This window comes from Psammomys obesus, unplaced genomic scaffold (assembly GCF_907164565.1).
Source record: "Psammomys obesus unplaced genomic scaffold, mPsaObe1.curated_primary_1811, whole genome shotgun sequence".
Classification (NCBI taxonomy): Eukaryota; Metazoa; Chordata; class Mammalia; order Rodentia; family Muridae; genus Psammomys; species Psammomys obesus.
In genome coordinates, this window is record NW_026586463.1 from 5,258,110 (window position 1) to 5,276,571 (window position 18,462).

The window sequence follows — 18,462 nt, forward strand, 5'->3', positions numbered from 1 at the left end:
AAATTTACTACAAGGACAGTAAAGGATAAACAATAATATAATATATAAACAATAATATAATAATAAACAATAATATCTCATCTATAATGAGGGAAAATAATTCAATGCAATTCATCACTTTCAGGTTAGCAATCTAGTATACAAACCAAAAAAAAAAAAAAGAGTAAAATAAAAAATACAAGATGTCACATAAGCTGAAAAATGGTATTTTCAAGGCATAAAGCAAACATAGAAATATAACTAGGTATATGCCAGCAACATATGCTAAGAATTTTGAACTTAAGCGCATCATGGAAAGCACAAAAGAATTATGAGCATTTTCAAAAGATATTTCCACACTGGAGGGAAATACCATCATAAGAAGTGCCCTGCACTTGTGAGATGCATTTGGAATGCCGTACAGTTGGAAGATTCAGAAATAAAGGAAAAAGAAGAAGTATTGAAGTTTCACAAAACACAAAGAAGAATGCCTAAGACTACTACTGCCTTTAACCAGAGGAAGCCCAGCATGATCAAAGATTGACAGAACACCCTGAGAGGATGGAGAACATCTCACTCCAAGGAGGTGAGACATGTAAATGAAAACTGCATTAGGCAGCAGGGCATAGCAGCATGCAGCTCAGCAGAAATGTGAGAGGCATGCTAAGAAAAAGTGCAGAGATCTGAATTGAAAAGAAAAGTAATAACACATCAAAGAGGAACACAAAAAGGATTCCAAAATGAAGAGCTAGAGAACCAACTGAACAGCCAAAGGAGTCTGTTATTGAAAGTTTAAAAATTAAGTATCCAAGAATATGAAAAACACCCACAAATTTTCAGTCTTGATCAATCTGAAAAAAAAAAAAAAACACAAAATTTCAGCTCCATTTTCTTCCCACTTACCAACCATCACACACCCACAATTTGTTGCACAGATTCAGCACCTGTACCAAACTCTATTCCTTCAGACTTTGCCTTGGAGAAACCAGGTTAGCTGCATGTGGCCCTATGATGAGTACAACAGCTGTGATTAGGGAGGCATAGATGAGAAAAATTCCGACGGACTGACTTAGCCCTGAGGGGAAATGGGTGGAGGGGAAATGTTTCTCTGAGAAAATGAGATGAATAATGCAAATCCTCTCCTGAATGGAGTTCCAGTTACCTTCATGAAGGAGATTAGAACCTGACTTAAAATGATGTTTTAAGTGGACAGTGGCAAAAGTGCCCAAGGGAGATGAATGGTAGGTCATTTAAACCTACTTAAGAGCTAATTAGCAAGACTTTAATGAACTGTGATTTTTTTTCTTTCTATTTCTGAGAAAAATAGAAACTGCAACAATGATTAAAAAAAAGAAAATAGATTCTATATAATTATCTAAACAGGCCTCTCTTTATTCCATTCCAAGTGTCGTTCTTCTTTGTCTCTAGAAAGAAAGGTAGAGCTTTAAAGTTGTCACGTGATACTCTTCCTGCAGAGATGTAAACAAACATATACTCACCCCAGATAGGAAACAAAAAGCCAGACCAAAGTATGGATTACCAAAAAATTCCAGCTTAGTGAACAAATAATTCTTATTGAAGTTACTTACAAAAGTGTGGATGAGAATTATTTACAGGAGCAGAAATGACTCAAATACAGCTGAATCACCAAAGTCCACCCCACATGGGTGGCACTGCACACTGCGCATCCTGCAAGCAGCTCAGTAGGTTGGAGAGCATCCTGTCAGTTGGCCTTTGTCTATTCCAGGGAGCTCTGCTGAGTGCCGCTTCGTCCAGGCAGCTAGGATTGCCAGTGAGTGTTCTTTGGACCTCATCTTGTCTGAGTGACTCTCAGCAGAGCCAGACCGTTTGTTTATTTTTTTAACTGAAATTTTCTATACAATATACTTGATCATGTTTTTCCCTCCACCAGTTCTTTCCCGATCCTCCTTGCTGCCCTGCCCCTGAAACTTTGTGTTCTCTCTCCCTCTTCTTTCTCTTTCTTTGAAAACAAAACAGAGACAAAAAAGAAAAACAACAACAACAACAAAAAAAAAACAATAAACAAAGAACCTACAAAATACAATGAAAATTGTTTGGATTTCCTCAGTGTCTGTTGTCATGTACCATTTTTGTTTCTGATTTTGCTGATTTGATAGTTTCTCTCTGCCTTTTAGTTAGTTTAGCTAAGAGTTTGTCTATCCTGTTGATTTTCTCAAAGAACCAACTCTTGGTTTCATTGATTCTTTGAATTGTTTTATTTGTTTCTAATATGTTGATTTCAGCCCTGAGTTTGATTATTTCCAGCCTTCTGGGTGTGTCTGCTTCTCCCCCCCCCCCCCCCCGGGCTTTCAGGTGAGCCGTTAAGTTGCTTGTATGAGATGTTCCAAGTTTCTTCTTGAAGGCAATTACTGCTATGAATTTTCCTCTTAGCACTGCTTTCATTGTATCCCATAAGTTTGGGTATGTTGTGCCTTCATTTTCATTGAATTCTAGGAAGTCTTTGATTTCTTTCTTTCTTCCCTAAACCAGCTGTCATTGAGTAGCAAGATATTTAGTTTCCATGTGTGTGTAGCTTTTTGCTATTTCTGTTGTTGTTGAGGTCCAGCTTTAGTCCATGGTGGTCAGATAGAATACAGGGGATTATTTCAATCTTCTTGTATCTTTTGAGGCTTGCTTTGTCACCAATTATATGGTCTATTTTGGAGAAGGTTCAACGAGGTACTGAAAAGAAAGTATACTCTTTTGAACTTGGGTGAAAAGTTCTGTAGACATCTATTAGGTCCATTTGATTTAGGACCTCTGTAAGTGCCATTATTTCCCTATTTAGCTTCTGTCTAGATGATCTGTCCCTTGATGAGAGTGGAGTGTTGAAGTCTCCCACTATTAAGGTGTTGGAATCAATATGTGATTTCAGCTTTAATAATGTTTCATTTACAAATGTAGGTGCTCTTGTATTTGGGGCATAGATGTTCAGAATTGTGATGTTCTCCTGGTGGATCAAAGCAAAGCAAAATAAAACAAAAGAGACCAGTAATACAAAAAATGTCAAAACAAAACAAAACAACAGGTCCACAAAAACACAACTGAGTTCATTTATATTGGTCAAATACTCCTGGACATGAGGCCTACCATGAATATACCCAGTAACACTCCATTGGAGAAAACTGATTTTTCCTCTCTTAGTGGTTATAAATTGCAGATAGATTATTGGTCATAGGTAAATCCTATATTTACTTTCCCCTCACATTTTTTTTTACTTCCCATCTAGCTTGAAACTGTACAAGTTTGTGTGTGCTTACACAGTCTTTGTGAGTTCATATGCACATTAGTCCTGTTGTATCTGGAAGATACTGTTTCCTTGGCGTCATCAATTACTCTGGCTCTTACAGCTTTTCTGCCTCCTATTCATGTATATTTCTGAGTCTGGAGAGGAGGATTTTGATGAAGGCGCTCCATTTAGTACTGAGTGCCCCAGTCATTCACGCTCTGTACACTGTCATGTTGTAGGTTTCTGTGTTAGTTCTAAGCTACTGCAAGAAGAAGCTTCTCTGATTAGGGTTGAGTGAGTCACGATCTATGGGTACAGAAGTATGCCATTAGAAGTTATTTTATTGCTGTGGTCCTTTAAATCATTAAGTTTTCCCTTAGGTCCATAAGCTATCCAGTCTTAGGTTCTTTGTCTCTGTAGCAGTGTTGGATATGGGTTCCACCGCATGAAATGAGCCTTAAATGCAATCAGAGAGTGACTGGATACTCTCACAGTGTCTGTGCCACTGCGGCCCCAGCATGCCTTTCAAGCAGCTCACTGTTGTAGGCCACAGATATTGTATCAAGGGGATATTTATGATAACTTTTTCCTCTGGTAGTATGCACAGTACCTTTCAGTAGGGGCGAGGATTCCAGTTACATAGCAGTTCTGCTTCTCTGTATTTGATGACATGAATAAGTATTGTCTTCAACAATAGGGCCTTACCATCAGGTTGAGGAAAGCAACCAATAGCTTTGGCAATAGCCTATGATGTTTGTGGAGTTCCTTGGGACCTCTTTGACCAACAGCTCAACAAGATATAACCCATTCCTGACTGGAGGTTTTATTTGGGGGTATAAGATGTCTAGTAGGAGGCTTTGTCTCCTAAATAATATTTGGAAATATTTCAAAAGCTTCTCTATTTAAGGGACTTATAGTTTTTCTAGTGTTCTTTAGTGTTAATTGTTCATCATTATATTCCTTCCTATTTATTCTCCTTTGCAGACTTAGAGGGAATATGAGAGTTCCAGTTGTACAAAATTTTCATCAACACTTTGGTCAGTCTCTTTCAGTTTGAGATTCTGATAGTCATGCAGTGTTGTGTACTAAGTGTTATATTAAATTTCCTTAATGAACAATGCTGTTGCAAACTTTTTCATGAGCCTGTTTCCTTTTGTTTACATCATTGGTAAAGCAGCTCATCAAGTCCTTTTCTGTGTTTTACTAAGTGTTTTATTTTGATATGGTTGAAATACTAGAGTTCTTTGTATATTATGAATACAAATTCTATCACATATATGATTTACAAATCTATTCTAACTCTTTGAATCATTATAGCAATCTCTTATCATTTAGAGTCAGAAGTTCTGAATTTTGGCAAAGTTTAACTTACCAATTTTTCCTCCTATGAATTATTCTTTGGTATTGCCTCAAGGACTTCTCATTCAGAGTCAAAATCTTTATAGAGAACTAAGATACTCTAACTGAACTTCCTTCACCACTGTCTACCTGTCATCTTTTTCTTCAGGTCTTTCTTATTCTCCTCAGCCATGCTGGCTTCTGCTCCTTCTAGAATACTTTAAAATGATTCCACCTCAATATACTTGTATTAACCATTCTTCTTCCTGAGATTCTTTTCTCCAAATATCAGCAGAGTTTTTCTGCTAGCCTCTTTCATGTCAATATGAAATGTGAACTTAATTAAGCCTATACAATCTTCCTTAAAACAACTGTAATCCAGCAACATCCTATTTCCTTTGCCTTGGTTTGTTTTTCTCTACAACTCTTTCGGCCATGCTATTTATATATTTATTTTTTGTTCCAAGTTCTTACACTAGAGTTTCAATCTGTAAAAACAGGAACTTTTGTATGTCTACCAGCATCCTACTGGTTACCACATTGCTTGAACATAAAAAGTACTCAAGAAATCCTGATCTCTGCATAAGTGAACCCTTAAAAAGAAATTTTCCTCATACTTAATTGATAACTTGACTGATTGGAATTTAGTTAAAAATAATTTCCCCTGTACAAGGTTCTTTAAAGTTCTTATTTGTAGGAATTTTATATTAATCAAGGTTACAAAGATAAAACAAAGTTTCCTTTACCCTTATAAAATCTTTCTCCATTATTGTTAACCATACCTCCAGGGTACACTTATCAAAACAAAGAAAATGAGATTGGCCCAAAATTATTAACTAAGCACCAGGATTCTCTCAAAATTCTGAAAACAATCTTCTAAATATTTTCTAGTTTGTAGATGTTAAATGATAAATATGTTTGATTATAATTTTCTAAAAGAGAGCATATCAACACAGAGTTGCAGGAAATGCTTAAGAGGCAGGTACAGATCCATTGCAATGCCCCCCTTTGGATAGAAAAAAAAAACAAAAACAAAACAAAACAAACAAACAAACAAACAAAAAATGGAAAAATCCACTTGATAGGTCAAGGACAAATTTCCAAAGATTTTCCCCCAAATTCCCAGTCACTCCAGATATGAATTGACAATAGCATTTATCTATATTTGAAAATATCCTTGAAAATAAGGATATCATAAGATCGCAAAAAAAAAAAAAATGAAAACAAACCAGTAACCAGATAAGCAGGACATCAGCTTATATGAACATCTAAAGGGAAGGGCTATCCAGTTAAGTTCCACTTCAGAAAACTGATCAACTGGTGGAGATTGACATTTGGTGGTGCAAGTAGCAGGCATCCGTAATTCAAACTGTTGATCCCTTACCTCCTTAAAAGCAGTGAAATGGCAGATGCTTGAAAGGAAAGGTCAGCAGCTGGCAGGGTGGCACTTGATTTTTTTAATTTTTTAAATATTAATTAATACTAATAAATATTATGTATTAATTAATATTAAATAATATTAATTAAATATTAATTAATTGATTAGTAGCCCCTCCTTCAGTCCCTCCCAATTTCACCCTTCCTCCCACATCTTCTTTCATGCTCCTCTCAGAGTCCACTGATAGGGGAGGTCCTTCTCCCCTTCCATCTGACCCTAGCCTATCAGGTCTCATCAGGACTGGGTGCATTGTCTTCCTCTGTGACCTGGAAGGCAGCTCCTCATCAGAAGGAGATGATCAAAGAGCCAGCCCCTGAGTTCATGTCAGAGATAGCCCCTGTTCACCTTACTAGGATACCCACTTGGATACTGAGTTGCCATGGGCTACATCTGTGCAGGGGTTCTATGTTATCTCCATGCACGGTCCTTGGTTGGAGTATTAGTCTCAGAAAAGACCCTTGGGCCCAGATTTCTTGGTTCTGTCACTCTCCTTGTGGAGCTCCTGTACCCTTCAGGTCTTTCTTTCTCCCCCTTCTTTCATAAGATTCCCTGCACTCTACCCAACGTTTAGCTATGAGCCTCAGCATCTGCTTTGATACACTGCTGGGTATCAAAGGCCTTTCAGAGGCCTTCTGTGGTAGGCTCCTGCCCTGTTTCCTGTTTTCTCCTCATTTTGATGTCTGTTGCATTTGCCTTTCTGAGTGAGGGTTGATCATCTTACCCTGGATTCTCTTTCTTCCTTAGCTTCTTTAGATGTACAGATTTTAGTATGTTTATCCTATATTATATGTCTAATATCCACTTATAAGTGAGTATATACCATGTCTGTCTTTCTGTTTCTGGGCTACCTCATTCAGGATGATCTTTTCTAGATCCCACCATTTGCCTGCAAATTTCATGATTTCCTTGTTTTGAATTGCTGAATAGTATTCCATTGTGTAAATGTACAATTTCTGTATCCATTCCTCTGCTGAGGGACATCTGGGTTGTTTCCATTTTCTGGCTATTATGAATAAAGCTGCTACAAACATGGTTGAGCAAATGTCCTTGTTGTGTACTTGAGCATCTTTTGGATATATGCCTAGGAGTGGTATAGCTGGATCTTGAGGATGCACAATTTCTAATTATGCCAGACTGATTTCCAAAGTAGTTGTACAAGTTTACATTCCTACCAGCAATGGAGGAGGGTTCCCCTTTCTCCACAACCTCTCCAGCATGTGTTGTTACTTGAGTTTTTGATCTTAGCCATTCTGATGGGTCTCAGGGTCATTTTGATTTGCATCTCCCTGATGGCTAAGGATGTTGAGCATTTCTCTAAGTGTTTCTCTGCCATTTGATATTCCTCTATACAGAATTCTCTCTTTAGCTGTGTACCCCATTTTTAATTGGGTTACTCGATTTTATGCTGTTTAACTTTTTGAGTTCTTTATGTATTCTGGATATTAGCCCTCTGTAGATATAGAGTTGGTCAAGATCTTTCCCAGTCTGTAGGCTGTTGTTTTGTTCTGGTGACAGTCTCCTTTGCTTTACAGAAGCTTTTCAGTTTTATGAGGTTCCACTTATTGATTGTGGATCTTGGAGCCTGTGCTGTTGGTGTTCTGTTGAGGAAGTTATCTCCTGTGCAATGAGTTCATGGCTCTTCCCCACTTTTCTTGTAACAGATTTACTGTGTCTGGTTTTATGTTGAGGTCTTTGATCCACTTGGACTTTGGTGTTTGTGGCACATTATTTTAATCCCAGAACTTTGGATCTTTGGAAGCAGAGGTAGATGGATTTTTATGAGTTCAAAGCCAGCCTGGTCTACAGAGCAAGTTCCAGGACAGCCAAAGCTACACAGAGAAGCCCTGACTCAAAAAAAAAAAAAAAAAAAAAAAAAAAGGAAAAGAAAAAGAAAACAAAAATGAACAAACGAACAAACAAAAATAAAAAGAGAAGAAAACAGAAAAAAGAAAGAAAGAAAATAAAGGTCAGTTGAATATTTAATGCTTTTAAATAATGGTCCTACACCCCTTTTTTTGTTTTGTTTTTGAGGTCTCAAGCATTACTATGTAGTATTTATGATAATGTTATATCTCTGATTTCTCTACCAGTATGGTTTTCTCAAAGCTCACATTTCCATTTACCCCATTTTAAAAAGGATAAATTGAAATGACAAAATGCATTAAGATCTTGTTGGTCTATAGACCACCTATAGACTACCAAAGTCTGCCTATACACAAAGCCAAAATCTCCTAAAATCAAGACAATATTCTTTTGGATAAATAAAAAGATGCTATGGAGATAGTATTATTGTCAATAATAAATACATATGTAGTTGTTAAAATAGTCAAAATGCTTCAAATGGGTTTATTGAGGTATATAAGGATTTTAAGGATTAAACATTTACCAGTTTTGTTTGTTTGTTTGTTTGTTTGTTTGTTTGTTTGTTTTTCTCAATCGCTAACTCCGGATGTTCTCTGATGAAACCTTTGTTTTTTTCTATTAGATGGAAGTTTCTTTAGTGACAGTTTGGCCCAATTTCATCAATTTTCTGTCATGTTCAGTAATAAAGCCTTATTTCAGTATGTTAATCAGCTACAAATTAAAATTTAGTGTCAAAATATATAATATGTTTTTCAATAAAATTCATTTCTAAATTTCACTCTCATACTTTTTCAAAGCTTTCCTGTCCTTCCTTCAGGCCTAATCAAGGTTAAATATGCCAACGTATATTTTCTGAGAGGGTCACTGCAGTCTCTGTTCATGCATTCTTCCCTTAGGAATCTTGTCTTTCTCCACTTTCTTTTTCCTGGTGTTCCAGAAAGACATTTCAGCTCCATCTACCATCAGCAATGACGACATTTTTCCTCATATGATAGACACAATCTTAGGGATTCTCAACGGATCTTTCTCATGTCATGCACCAGAGATACAATGTCTTTAAATATTCTCTTAACACTACAAAGAACAGTGATGAACATCCAGCTGTTCTCTCAAGATTTTCTTCAGGGTCTTTTGGCACAGGCCCCTCCAAAAATCTTGTGTTTTCAGCCATATGACAGTATTATAAATTCACACCCAGATTCAAGGTTCAGAAAATCACAATAAATGATACCTATTTTAAAACCATGTGTCCCAAAGGCTCTGGAGAGCACTTTCAGCACACTGTACCATGATCATAAAAAAGGGACTGTAGCTTTTGTAACTCTACAAAAATGTCAGCCAGTGTTTACTCTCCCCTGTCAGGACACTGAAATATGATTTCTGTGTTTTTTTTTCAGTGTTTAATAATTATAAAACTATATTCTCATAAGAGAGAATATTGGTATGTAAGTTATACTCCTATCCTGAAATACATGTAGAGTTTGGCAGAGTCCTAAAGAATGACAGACTGTTTCAACAATCAGAGCTATGAGTTTAGAACAGTCCTTTGTTCTTAAGGCCAAAGTGCATGTGCCTTGTAATCTTTGATTCAAATAATATGATACTGTATTAAAAAGGAAAGCAAAACTGCCACTTTATATGCTCTGTAGTGCTGAGTGGTCACATGCCAATTAGATAAGCAAACTCATTGGGTTGTTAAACCAAATATTACCATAAACCAAACCAAAACAAACAAACAAAAACAATAAAATGACTCCTAATGATATTGTGCTTGCTCAGCCATCATCAGAGAAGCTTCTTCTTGCAGTAGATGGGAACAAATACAGAGACCCACAGCCAGATATTGTGCAGGGAATGAGAGACCTTGGATCACTCAAGTCTAAATGAGATGTCTCATGAATTTTATCCCCTCAGAGCTCCTGGAACACTGTGGAAGAAGAGGAAGAAGGTGTTTAAAGGCAAGAATGGATGGAGGGCATCAAGAAAACAAGGCCTTCTACATCAGCATAATGAAAGCTCGTATGAACTCACAGAGACTGTGGGGGCATGCATGGGCCTGCAGGGCCTGCACCAGGTCCTTAGAGTATTTATTATGTCATCCAGTTTAGTGTTCTTATGGGATTCCTGAGTGTGTGCATGACTGGGTCTCTATTTCTTGTGTCTTTTTTTTTTTTTGTGCTCTTCCCCTTCTATTTATTTGTTTTGTTTAATTCCAATGTGTTAGTATTGTATTGTATTGTATTGTATTGTATTGTATTGTATTATATTATATTATCCCTCAGATGACAGTTTATTTATTTTCTAAGGAGAAACAGTAAGGTGGTAGATCCAAATGGGACAGGAAGTAGGGAGGAATTAGGAGGAGTAAAGGGAGGGGAAACCATAATAAGTATATAGTATGTGAAAAAATATTTTCAATAAAGGAAAACAACCTAGTAACATAATAGTTGTAAACTGGGAAGATATACATAAATACTTTTGCATGTAATAGACATTTCTGTGTTCTTAGCTGATGAGGTATCACCCTGCAACATGAAGTAAGAAATGTCATATCACAATAATGAGTATCACAGAGCAGAATCCAACAGCATCTCACCAAAAACAGATATTCATTGCTTCAGATCCACATATTTGCAGAGACATTGACAGGAAAACAAATGACTTTTGCATTTAGTAATTAAAATCGATTTTGCTTCAATGATGGGGACTAATAACAAGATGCAATGAATTGGAGAGACTACAAATTAATAAGACTAATTAGGGCTGAATATATCTCAAGAATTTTTTTTAAGGAAGGAGAGAGACACTCTGATTAAAAAGAAATAAAGACAAGAAAAAATTTGAAAACATTAGAACAAAGGAAGACTGAACAAAATTGGAGGTGACAGAAAGCAATGGAGTAGATCAAGCTCATTGAAAAGGGTCAAAAAAAAATAAGCTACTTAATATAATTGCCCAATTGGTTGGTTCTATTGGTAAAGAAACTTCCACAGGGAGTCAGCTTAAAGCCTCAAGTAACATTTCAATTCCCACTTTTGAGTTGCTGTATTCAGGTTACTGACACCTTGCTCATTCCACATTAAATACAAACTTCTCTAGTGAACATATTTCACAACACCCTTTGCAATGAGCAATTAGGAAATGTATTATAATTGCAGCTAATAATCTTCCACAGCAAAGAACTTGCCACCTTAAAAGCATATTAATCTTTGTCATCAATAGGCTTTTACTCATAATGAAAGCATCAAATATGTGAAATTCCTCTAAAAAAATACCAGAAAGTATTAGAAGATGGGGCCTCATTTAAATGCTAATAAATTTTATTTTTTTCCACATAGCAGACATTTTCTAAGTTAACCTTATTTGGTTATATCTTACAACAAAATAATAAAATAGACTTTCAAAGAGATTTTAACTTCTTTCATATCTTGATGACTATAATTATCCCTATGCCCTCTGAGGCTTATAATTTGATAGCACGCCACTCTTAATAAACAGCTCAATCCTGCAATTCTAATATAATACTATCACATCTTATTATTAGATTATCATTAACACTTAAACCCAATAATTTATTCTTGCCCTCCTTTAATATATACTGTCATCTCTTATTAAAAAAAAAAAAATTAAAGGAAATAGAGAATGTATTCTCCCTGAGGAGACAGATGCAGTTTGTGTTAAACTGACAAATTGACCTCATAAGTAGCTCCTGCACAGAGTACCCATTTTCATCTAAACTTTTACCATGACAGTAACTGCTCGGACACATGCAGAAAAAGAATCCACAGGGGCCGGGCCGCATAGATCGCAAAGGTGAGAAGAGAAAGACCACAGACCAAAATAATCATGGCCAAGTTATTAAAGCAAGCAATTAATTAAAGCAAGCCTTTTTTGTAAATTTGTGCACACAGGCTGCCACCCTCTAAGGTGGGGTCAGGAGAGGTCAGTATTTAATGAAAGGAAGACAAGGCTTTTTATATGTCATGGGTAAGGAAGTTTCCAACTGGATTTGGCGAGTGAAATAGGCAGGGCTGCAGGAGCAGAACATCATAACAAGTTGGTTCTAACAGCTTCCTGAAACAAAGATATGCCTACAAGGTGGACATAACAACTTAGTCATAACAAGTAATCAAAATGAAGAAGTCATAAGTGGTCATATAACCTTTTGAACAAAAGTAGGTTTGCAACATGGTTATAAACAACTTTTTTGAAACAAAGACATGATTGGCATTCCTGGAACAGGCAGCACAGAACCATTTGTCATCAAGCTTACATGTGCGGCATAGCCCAATCCTTGAGAAACAGCGATTTAATAATAAACAGAAGTGAGCATGCTTTGTCTTTACAATAAGATGGATTTTAAGCTTAAGATGGAGGCAGGCTGGTTCTTCAGCACCTTCCTTGTCCTGGTGGCTAACATCCTTCATGTAGGTTTCTAAACCAAACTCACATCTACTTTAGTTTAAGGAACTTGTGTGAGAATCAGTTTGCGACAGCATTGACTGCAATGTTAATTAGCTCATAAGAAAATGACACCTAGGATTGATTGGACAATTCTGTTTTGCTCATACTATATTCAGGTTTGATTTCCTGGCAAGGGAGCTTTGACAGCTACTCTCAGATGCAGCATTCACTCCATCACATCATCTCAAAGCTGAGAATACTCGACGAAAAAATCAGAGCAGGCAAATCAAGCCCATTTACCTCAGTGGAAGTCAGTTAAGAAAAGGAAACCAGCCAGTCATGTAGGTGAGGAGAAACACCCTGCCGGAGAGCCCCCGAGTCCTCTCTTTTCATCAGTCTTTGTTCAATACTTGACAAATACTCTAAAAAATTTTAGTCTTCAACAACAGAAAACAAAGGCCTTATAGATTAATTTAGGCACTTCAATGTGTAGTTAAATAGTAATTTTCTCCAGTGACAAAAATCGGATGAAATCTTACAATGTTCATGTTTTTTTTCACTGTGAGGATAGTGTTTATTTTGGATCAAATTGAGGGACTTCAACCACTAAAGTAAACTGAAGTTTGTTAATGTAGCTATCATAACGCTCAAGAGAAAAATGTAATACTGTAAGATCTTATAATCAGATTAAAAAGCAAGGCTCTTAGATATATTGGGAAACCTTCTGGCATAAACTAATGAAGGTCTTACATTTAGAACAGACACAGAGGAAAGTTAGAATCTCATAATTAGGAAGGGCTCCACTGTATGTGACCGTTCTAACATCAATTATCAGTAGAATAAAGGAGGCTAGAAGTATTGGAAGAAAATCAGCACAGAAATCCTCAATATCTGAAAGAGAAGTAGGACAAAATTCTCTTAGAGGTAGCAAACGTTTACATTATTTTCTTAAAAAGAGGGGAGTAAAATGCTAATTTGAAACCTCTACTCTTACTTATTTGGTACATTTAAAAACAACAAACAAATCCTGTGAATTTCTGAAGTCAGTAAGTTGAGTTTAAGCCATTGATAGATCTTTCTGCTGTTGGCACAGCAGTCTTCCGGGATGGGGCTATGTGAGCCCTGCTAGACTTCAGGCAAATTGTACATGGGATCTCACTTTATGAAATAGCCCTTTAACATGTGTCTGGAAAGGACAGCATCTTGTGGTTCAATCTCTGAAAGCATTCACACAGCAGGCACTGCTTCGTGAGAAATGTGGAGATGACAGTTCAATAATTTACGAAAGAGGGTTACCAGCACCTGTGAGTAAATGCCCAAATGAACAGGAGATCAAACTTCCTCTGATCCCCAAGGGATCACTCTTCAAGCTGTTCTACAATAGCAGGAGGCCACACATTGCTGATCAAAATTTCTATTCCATTAGACTAAGTTAGCAGGGAGAATAGACCAACATATAAACCCCAGTTGGTATTCCCAGGGCATTACGAATATACTGGGTGCACTGATCTGTATTTTTTTGAACGAGTTAATGAACTCAGAGAACAGAAATTTTCAGTTCATGTGACCCCAGAAAGGTTTCAAGAAAAAAGTCAAGCTCAGCAACCCCAAAAGAACAAAGGATTTGTGAAAGAACACAATGGTGTGGGGAGGAATACTAAAGAAAAATTCCCTAGCCTGGAGCAGAAGAGAAATTTTGTTTCCCACCAGTCACTGAAGAATCTTTCTCTCTGTCTTTGCTCTGAGCTCAACCTTCGGTGTGTAGCTCCTGCTAAAAACAAACAATTGCTTTAGTGAAAGAAATTTTTATTTAAACTCAAGTTTTATTTGAATTCAGTTTATGGTGGTAAAGGTAAAACATGCTCTCTTACAGTTTCCAAGTTATAGCTAAGTTCATCAGTGAAGTCTGATCTATAAGGAGAATTTGTGAATTAAATGCTATGGGCTGAATATGTCCCTTCAAAAATTCATTTGTGGGAGACTCAAGCCTCCATATCTTAAATATAATTGCATTTTGTGATTGGGTCTTCCAAGAAATAATGAAACAGAAATGAGATTTTTTTTTAGCACACTGACTGTTGTGCTTTCAAAACAACATTTCGGGCTCCGTCCAGAAGGCAGTGTGAAAACAGAGAAAAGAACAAACACAGACAGAGGCGGCTTGGAGTAGAGACTTCCCCTGGGTTTCTGGATGAATCCAACCTGCTCATGTCTTAATCTCAATTGCTTAGGCTCTGGAATTTTAAGAAAAGCAACATCCAACTTTTCATCTCATTCCATCCGTGTGCCGCTTCTTAAAGCTGCTCGAGCATGCCAGCTCTGCACACTTCATCCCGGGAGCACAGCAGCCATGCTTCAGCTGGTTTTCACTTCATTCACAACCAGACTGGTTGGTTCGAACACTGAGTTAGCTCACCAGAAGAAAGCGGAGGGCCTCCCACTTTGTAACGGGGTGCTATAGTGTATAAACCAGTGCAGCTTGACATGACTGGTCCCTTGGCATTACTTCCCACACAGTGTAAAGTGATTATAGCCACTGAGTCCTCTCTCAGGAAATGAAAAGGAGGAAGTATTTCTATAACAAGGCAATGACCTCTACTGGAAGTTCCACAGAATTACAGAAATCTCAGTAAAGGAGAGGGGGGAGGAGGAAATAAAAAAAATATATATATAAAAATATAAATAATAGAACAGGTTTAAATGTTCAGAGGCAGTGATGAAAGAGAAACTTACCATAACCACTAAAGAAACCTACACTGAAATGAACTATAAGGGGATGGGAGAAGGGAAGCTATTTGCAATTGTGATGCTGACGATTAGCTCTAGTTAGATGCATGTGGACAGCAGAAGGGAAGCATGGGGTATCTCCACACTGCTTCTGCTGAGGGACCCCCAGATCTTTTCTATTCTGTGTTGTCTTCAACATTCTTACCTGCACCAACAGCATCATCTACTGCATGAGAATGAAGCCTCAACAAGCTTCTCCAGTAACTCTGTAAACACACCACAATCGGGGAAGGATTGCATACAGAAGAGTGTCAGTCCTCTGGGCATTTCAAGTATTAAAACTCAAATGACTCTCAGGGGTAACTGCACAGCAGATAGCTCTCTTGGATCTGTTTTACTCACTTCAGCATACAGTACAGCTCACAATATGCTGCTTGAATTAACAACTGTTCCATTAGTCATTGTATCTTCCCTTTTAAACCTTCACAACTCAACAGATGACAGCTTGGGGACTCATGATTTCCAGAGTTTCCCATGAATTAGCTGATCCTTCTGGCCCTGCCATTAATTAGCCTGCTGTCAGAGAAGAAGCGTGTTTGAATTTTAATTCTTCTGAATAAATACATTTCACCCACCAAAATTACCTCAGCAATTTACTTCATGGCTTTAGAAGCTGTTAGTAAATTGCAGTTCAGATTCTTGTCAACTGTTTCCCAAGCTGGCTCTACACTTTTATCGTTACAAACTCTTCTAAAGGGTGGTAATAAAAAGTAAATAAATAGCCTTTTCTGTTCAAGTGAGACAATTTTTCTTGTAAACGGTCCTCAAATCGGAGTATATCAATTTGTTAATAAGTGTTATGTATCTGTAATTGTGTAAAGAACCAATTGAATGGGCCAGAGCCAGAACTACAAAGCAAAACAAAACAAAACAAAACAAACCTAATATTTACATTATTGGTCAGTTGTCATATGTAGTTTGACCAATTTTAAGATACCAACATAGATCATGGAGTTAAGACACAGGACAGGAGTAGGCCTAAGCCTTCTGCACATATGTAACAGTTGTGCAGCTGGGTCTTCATGAGGGACTCCTAAAGTGTAAGCAGGAGCTGTCTCTGACTCTGTTGCCTGACTTTGGATCCCTTTCACCTCATTGGGCTGCCTTGTCTAGCAAAATGCAATGGGCCTAGTCTTATGCATCTTGAAGGCTGGTTGATATCCATGGAAGGCTTCCCATTTTCTGAAGAGAAATGGTGGAAGAGGAGATAGGGGAGGGGAAGGGGGAAAGAATAAACTGGGAGAGGAGGAGGGAGGGGAAGTTGTGATTGGGATACAAAGTAAATAAATAGCTTAATTAATTAAAAAAGAAAAAAGGGCAAGACAAACAATTCATTTTTCCCTTTTTACTTCTTTCTTTTTCTAATAGCAAGCAGGATCCAGCACACTGATACTTATTATCAAACATGAGTGTTTTACAGGATATTTCCTGATCTAGTTTTAATACATATATCAACATACAATATATAGTCTATATGATTATAAAATTGGACAATCTAAATATTGACCAATAGAAAACCAAGTTTGCAATAAAATACTGACATTATTGTCATTTTTAATTATAAAGGTAGTTAAACTATTTAGTCTCCCAAAAAGATGAGTATCCTGATTATCTACTACCAAATGATCAGCACTAAACAGGCAACACTAACTAAACAAACACAACAAGCTGTATTTATCTGTTTATTCATTCACATGTGTGTGTAACAAAAATGGCTAAAGAAGAGGAGGTTGTGAAATTGGGGAGGGGGACTATTTAGAAAGGATAACAGAGAAGAGAGAGAATAGCAAATGATCCGATTAAATCTTAATTGAATTTTTAAAATAGTGCTCCTTTTTATTACCAAATATTTAGGTGAACAGGTACAAAGACGCTCTCACTCCAAAATTAATGACAACAACCTTCTCCACCCAACACTTACCTGTGGGATCAATAGCTCGAAATCCCATGAAGAAGGCTATCGGCATCTTTGTGCCTTCGTTGTAACATTTCTCCTGGTTATCAATCCACCGTCACTCTACCAACTACATTTGTTGGCAAAGAAGGCCTTTCAGTCTAGCCAGTCCTGCCCTGATTGTTCCAGCATCATCTTCAGTTTTTCCTACTTATGCCAAAAAATGCTTATAATTTTATTACTCTTCTAAAATGAAGACCATGGCGCATGTGATTAATTACTTCACTGCTTTTTCTCCATTAAATACTACTATGGGCTAAAGGTACAGACCCAAAAAATTTAAGTCCTGGCTTCCAATACTGTAACATTATTTTGAAATAAGTCTTTATTGATGATTGAGTTAAAATGAGGTCATTAGAGAGGACTCTAAAGGAATATGATGTGTTCTGATGAAAACAGGAAATCTGAGAAAAAAAAAAAAAAGACAGAACTAGTTGTGAAGAGACAATGTGAAAAAATAAGTCAGCCATGCAGTGGCAAAGGAAAGAAAGGAACCAATTCTTTGCTCAGTGCCTTAGGAACAAAGTCTGCCCACACCTTCATTCCAGACTCCCTAACTTCCAACACTGTGGGACAATACATTTGTGTTTTCTTAACATAGTTGGTTTGTAGTTCCTTGTTATAACCTAATATGATAATAAAACCAAAATCAGAATATTTTACTCATATCAAAAATGTAAAAAATAAATATACTTTTATTTTTATTAGCATTTGAAAATATATTTTCATTGTAATAACAATTTCAGTTTCATTGTAATAACAATTTCAGTTTCATTGTATTTGGGGATTCTTTCCTAGTAACAGGAATAAGGAGAGTTATAATTAGTCTTTGTGACTATTGGGGTCTTTTCTGAGCCTGATACTCCAACCCAGAACCATGCATGGAGATAACCTAGAACCCCTGCACAGATGTAGCCCATGACAGCTCAGTATCCAAGTGGATGCCCTATTAAGGGAAACAGGGACTGTTTCTGACATTAACTCAGTGGCTGGCTCTTTGAGGAGGCCACAGAGAAAGAAAATGCAGCCAGTCCTGATGAGAGCTGATAGGCTAGGGTCAGATAGAAAGGGAGGAGGACCTCCCCTGTCAGTGCATTGGGGGAGGGGCGTGGGAAGAGAAGAGGGAGGGAGGGAAAGACTGGGAGGGAATGAGGGAGGGGGCTATAGCTGAGATACAAAGTAAAAAGTTGTAATAAATAAAACAATTTTATGAAGGCCTTTAAAAATAATATTTACAAAAAGATGAGGGACATTTGAAAACAACTGGTCACAGATATTATAACAGAAAACAGACTAAAAATGCTAAGATGCAAGCATGACTGGCATATAAAACCATTAACTTTCTAATGTAGCTTCCTTAACAACTTGTAATAAACAGGATTTATTTGCTACGGAAGAAGAGATCTCACCCTGACCTTCTCCTCTACAGAAGAAATATCAGAAACCGAA

At 37.1% G+C, this 18,462-nt stretch overlaps 1 pseudogene; it reads right to left on the bottom strand.

Annotated features, from left to right (window-relative positions):
* Positions 1–17,026, bottom strand: part of LOC129672453 (proliferating cell nuclear antigen-like) — an 83,574-nt pseudogene extending 66,548 nt beyond the window's left edge.
* Between the last annotated feature and the right edge of the window lie 1,436 nt (positions 17,027–18,462).